This window comes from Dreissena polymorpha, chromosome 1 (genome assembly GCF_020536995.1).
Source record: "Dreissena polymorpha isolate Duluth1 chromosome 1, UMN_Dpol_1.0, whole genome shotgun sequence".
NCBI classification, from domain to species: Eukaryota; Metazoa; Mollusca; class Bivalvia; order Myida; family Dreissenidae; genus Dreissena; species Dreissena polymorpha.
The window spans coordinates 23,033,725-23,039,835 of record NC_068355.1 but is presented as its reverse complement, the minus strand read 5'-3'; the positions used below and the strand labels follow the sequence as shown (position 1 = coordinate 23,039,835).

The following is a 6,111-nucleotide window of genomic DNA, read 5'->3' as shown; positions in this document are numbered from 1 at the left end:
TTTTATATGATTTTAAAGTATTTTTTTGTCCGGAGCATAACTCTAAATCTACTGAAGGGATTTACTTGAAACTTGAAATATAAACAGATGGCAACTAGGAGAAGTTCAGTGACCAAGAACCACAACTCTATCTACCTTAGTTTTTGAATTATCTCCCCTTTTATATGATTTTAAAGTATTTTTTTGTCCGGAGCATAACTCTAAATCTACTAAAGGGATTTACTTGAAACTTCAAACTTAAACAGTTGGCAAGTAGGAGACGTGCAGTGACTAAGAACCATTACTCTATCTACCTTAGTGTTTGAATTATATCCCTTTATTTAATTTCAAGGTAAATTTTTGTCCTGAGCATAATGAATTATCTCCCTTTATTTGTTTTTACAAATATTATTCTACTCTCTAAAACAAATGTTGTCGTGTAAGCAAACACATTACGGCGGGGATTTGGCACTACTGTGACAAGCTCTTGTTTTTAAGGTAATGGCTAAAATGATATATTTGTACTATTGTTTATGTTTTAAACAGGGTGTACATTTACTAAGACTAAGAGAAAACATAGCATCTGTTTTACTGTTCATGAAACTTTTATCAGCTAGCAAATACATTTGTAAGTTCTTTGTAATAAACACAATACTTTATAAGCCGTACTGCTAGACAATCTCCATAGGAAAGGCTATAGGTACAGAGCCGTACGGCTAGCCTCTTGACTACCTTCTCGAAAAAGTGCACTAAATGCGCATTTAATGCGCATTAAATGCGCTTTTAATGCGCATTAAAGCGCATGTTATTGGCACCGTATTTTTTGCTGAAAAAAATATGGTGCCAATAACATTCGCTTTAAAGCGCATTTAACTAAACAAGTGCATTTTTCTGTTCAAATAATACACTTTTTGAGTGTATAAATGCACTTTTGTGTGTATTTTAAAGTGTACTTTAGTGTTTTTAAGTGAATTAATACGCTTAAGTGTATTTAAGTGTATTAATTCGCTTACCGTTTTTTTTTGTTCCCCAAAAAGTACACTTGAAGCGTATTTTAAGCGTTTTAATTTACTTAGGAAAACATGAAAAAATACACTTAAATACGCTCTTGTGTATTTTTTGAAAAAAATACGCTCTAGTGTATTTTTTGAAAAATTTGGGGAAAAAAATACGCTCAAGTGTATTTTTTTTTAAATACGCTTTAGTGTATTTTTTGAAGAAAAAAAAACGCTCAAGTGTATTTTTAGTGTATAAAGTGCACTTAAGTGTATCTTTGAAAATGTCTATTAAAAAAACATTCATTTGAATATGAAAAGTGGCCGGTTTAAATATGATCTGAGAGAACAACAGCAAATAAACTTTGAAATAAACACATTTATTCACATAAATCATTTTAAAATAAACAAGTAGTTAAGGCCATTCTATGGGTGCTTAAAAGCTTTTCCGCTTTCCTCTGCAACTGCTTCCCCCTGTCCCTATACTTTTTGGTTTACATTGTTCCATGCAAAGAATGCATTGGAATAAAACATGTCAATATACAATTTTTTCAAACAATATCACAATAAATGACAATGGCAAATAAAATATGTTGAAAGACAAAGACATACATGTAGGCTTACCAAATTGTCAAATAGCAAAATAGTTTTTTTTAAATCTTTCTCAATCCTCACATGGCAGTGTCCGACAAATTTCTTATTTTTCAGGTAGCCCACTGGGCTACCAATAAAAATATTTGGTAGCCCATAAAATTTTCCTACAAAATGATAAGAGGCAGGTTTTCATCTTTATTTTATTTCTTCATTTACATATACATAATACTTATACATACATATACATAAAACAGCAAGTAGTCTGATGTACAAAGTCAATATCGTAAATTAATGTTACAGTACAGGCACCGTGTACTTAAATGTAAATGTACCAAAGAAAATCATATGCTACATGTAGATATTACATGTATGTGCACATGTATGTGTACTTAAATTCGGACAGCACGTTAAGTCGTAAACGTAAAAAAAGCGTTTAGATGATCAATACGATTGACTCGTATAGTGTTAATCAATGCTATTGCCCTTTTTAACAACAAATACCGAGTTTCAAGAAATCAAGAGTATTAAATCATTTATTTACTTGTGTCCGACTTTAAGTACTGTCCGAATTTACGTATTGCATCCGTATGTTACGACACTTGTGTGCCGTCAGTATACAATACAATAATTGTTTCAATAATGAAGAAACTGATACAGCGTAACGGTAATGAAACAGCGTGTTTACATGATATTTTATTAAGAGAAAATGTCAATGCCAAATAATTCGCGAGATACCCCGGTACTTTAGTTGAAATTCACGAAACTTTTAATGGAAATTAAATGATCTCAATGTTGTACCCGCTACGAAATTTTTATTTACAAATAAATACACCCACGCCAATTTTCGCGCGCTTTTTATCAGGACAAAGAAATTCATTTCTTAAATGTAGAATTTTGTAACCTAAAATAGCTGTACACAACGCGTGCAAACCGTGGCAGGTTATTTACGCATGTTGCAATACAACGGTCCTGAATGGGAGCTTATTTCATCATACCGGTATCTTTAAATATAACCATATGCCGAAATTCATTTGACACTTTAGAAAATTTCAAACGTTTGTGTTTATGACTCTTATCGTCTATATTACCCACCCATAATTTGGTTTTAAAAATATAAATCGGGCATATATGGGATTATTGATTAACAGTCGATAAATCCAATTATTAATTAACAATGCAAACTAATTAGCCGGTGTTAACCACGTTCACAAAGTTGTCATAAATATTTATCTTCGGTTTCGTTACCGTTTTGAAAAATCCGCTATTGTTTTGATTTATTTAATGTTTGGCGTCCTTAGATATTTAACGACATCAAAAACGGTGTCGCTTTTACTCATTGTTGCGGTTAACAAAGAATTCCAAACTGCGAAATGATGTTGCATCATGTGCGCCAACTATCCAACCGGCTCTCATTATATTATTAGCAGACGACAAATGTTGATTCTGATTGGATGATTAAAATACACTGTTACTGTTTAAGACATTACCGCAAGTGATCGGTGACTGATTAGATAATTGATTGCACTTTGTTATCGGATTATAAGCAATACACAGTGTACAAACACATGGTCAGCGTGTTTATTCTACGTATGTCTGTCAATAAACCGGGCTACCGCTCTTATAGATTTATAGTAGCCCGGCGGGCGTCAGCTGGAAAATTTCAGTAGCCCGATGAAAAATTTCGGTAGCCCCCGGGCTCCGGGCAATGGATTTGTCGGACACTGCATGGTTTTTAATATTGTTAAAGATTTTTTCTTGCCAAACTTGTAATGTGGCGCACAAATTATGTAAGTTTTTCGAGTTTATATGAAAAAACCTAAAATGACATCAAAGATAATTCGTTCTTATTATTAAATATATAAGCACTATGGACATGAAAGCACATTTGAGATCTACATAACTTTCCAAACTTGGAAATATATACAACCATTTACAACTATTTACTCACAAGTTATCTCAGTTTTAACTATAAAGGGGACATATCAACAGCTAGAACAGTATTTTATAGTCTGAAATAGATTTATTTATTAAAAATAACGTTATAAATAATTTCTCAACACAAACACTTTCAGAGGGTAAGAGAGACATTCGGAGGCCGTGGGAAAATCTTAGGAGTGACACAAATTTAAATAAACTTGTAATGTGGCGCAAAAATTATGTAAGTTTCTTGAGTTTATATATCTAAAAAAAATACATTAAAGATAATTCATTCTAATTATTAAATTTATAAGCATATGGACAATGAAACGCACGCTCGCTAGGTTTTGGCAAACAATAACCTGCTCAGTAAGTTTTTGTGGGTTTTTGGCAAGGTGGTTTCCTGTGGGTTTAAACACTTTTTTGTATTAAAGTATGTTAAAGTCTTTTACAATTTTGTGCTGATATGTTTCAGTAAAAAAAGTAATAGCCCCATGCAGTTTTAAGGGAAAAAAACACAATGTGCAGGAAAATCATCTTTATAACACAAACAAATATGAACATAAGAATTGTACACTTCATAATAAAATGAGGCATTTGTGGAAGATTGTATGGCAAAAACGATTAACTGCAGTGTTCCGCAGTGGGTCAATATATTTAGATCGCAGCTGCTGCAGAGAACTAGGTCACAGCTGTTGGGGGTACCTGAACCGCAGTGGCCGGAGGAACCTGGACTTCAGCATTTGGAGAGACCTTGACCGAATATGGTGGTGGGACCAGTAGTCCAGTACAGCAGCCATTTGAGAACACGACCGCAACCGCCAGGGGGACCTGGATGGCAGCCAGTGCCTAGACCTGATCTTGGCAGCTGGAGGGACCTGGAAAGCAGCAGGCGAGACCGGAAAAGCAGGGGCTGGAGTGACATCTACCACTGATGTTGCTTGTGTCCTTCTCTTCTTAAGGATCTTGAATGCGTATTGATCTGCAAAAGATAAACATGATATCACACACTATCAAAAGGGCGAGGCATTCTTCATACTTGTTAAATTGTAAGGTTTTTGTTTCACTTAACTATGAAATATTGCTGTAATGGTAATCTTGTTGCGATTATAATTAGAAATTTAAATCAATGCAAGTTTGTTTGCTTGTTGTTTTTGTTTGTTTATTTTTGCAATTTTTTAATCCTGTGATCACATGTGACTAAACTCTTATCATCAAAGAAATAGCGTTTTGTAGACAATACAGTTTGAAAATGAACTAAGATGCGTGGTCTCATTTGGCTGTCTGGACTGGCTGGAAGTGTGATGCATTTTAAATGCAATAACCTGTATAGTTTTACCTCTCAACAAATCCAGCTTTTCTTAGTCAAGCACAGCCCACTCTCCTGCTTCACTCTAGTTGGCCAACTCTTGAAGGGTAAAAACCTGGTGTTAAAGTCCATACATCAGTCAGTATCCCCCTGTTTCTTCCTTTTTTAGCAGGTGATAATGCACATTCTTTCCTTGGGGCAAGAGTTTTACCTTTAAAATCAAAATAAAGTTCTCATTGAAATATGAGGGAAAGAAGTCCATTCAGTAATGACCAGACTTAGCTATAAATAAAGTTTAAGATGACAATAACCATAAAACACAGCCATAATAATTCACTGTACACAACATTAACACTTTTTAATTTGTATATTTATCTATTTTTGTTTCAATTGGTGTTGGTTTTCCTTAAAATTACAATGCATTTACTTATCCTTATACCAGAGACAATACATAAACATGATAATGATCATAATTAATTCAATGAACTTAATTAAAAAAGGGATGCAGAAATAAAAATACAAACCTGTTACAACTGTTCTTCAGTATCCAGCCACTTTGGACCTCCTTTGATTTACTACATTGTAGTAAATACACTTTGTTTTCATCACACAATACTTCATGCTGACAGTATTTCAAGACATTTGACACTACAAGTACAATTTAAAATCTTAATTTGCTAAATCATGTCTAAAAATGTAGCTCATTATCAGTTGCTGACACCTGCTTGTTTAAACAAATTTACTTCCTATGCCCTAAACCAATCAAAAGTGGCTTGTTTTCAAAACAAAAACTATCAACCAATCAAAAGTATGCAGATGATATGCACCCCTTTGTTAGGCATTGCTGCATCACTGATAAGAGATTAGTGTTTATGATGCATATTTGATTTAATTGGGGGAGAGCTGATCTTTTATCTGTTGTGTCAGCTTGAGATATATCTACTGATAAAGGCAAATTTCAACACCAAAATATTTATGGAATAATACACATCACTGATAACAATTCTTCTCTTTGTGACCTTAAATTGAATATCATTACTGAGAAATGACAATCTGTTTATTGTTTATGAAATCACAAATTACAATACATGCACATAACCCTTAGCATATTATATTTATTTGTGAATATTTCAATTTGACATACTGAAAGGTGTTAGAAAATTATAATTCTATTATAAATATTATTTTAATTGCCTTTAAAAAATGTGTTTAGTAGACAATGTGGTAGATATTAATTTTATTTGGGTTAAATATCAGTATAAGAAATTTGAGAAAATATAATTTAAATATTAAAAATATTGAAAGTGTCAAAAATAT

The 6,111-nt window shown here is 32.9% G+C and overlaps 1 long non-coding RNA gene across 1 annotated transcript; it reads right to left on the bottom strand.

The window, feature by feature from the left end:
* Positions 1-4,102: 4,102 nt before the first annotated feature.
* On the bottom strand, positions 4,103-5,536 carry LOC127874214 (uncharacterized). The gene is made up of 3 exons (XR_008046698.1): positions 5,319-5,536; positions 4,825-5,005; positions 4,103-4,467 (listed from the first exon to the last, which is right to left on the bottom strand). It is a non-coding gene; the product is annotated as an uncharacterized LOC127874214 (long non-coding RNA).
* Positions 5,537-6,111: the final 575 nt, after the last annotated feature.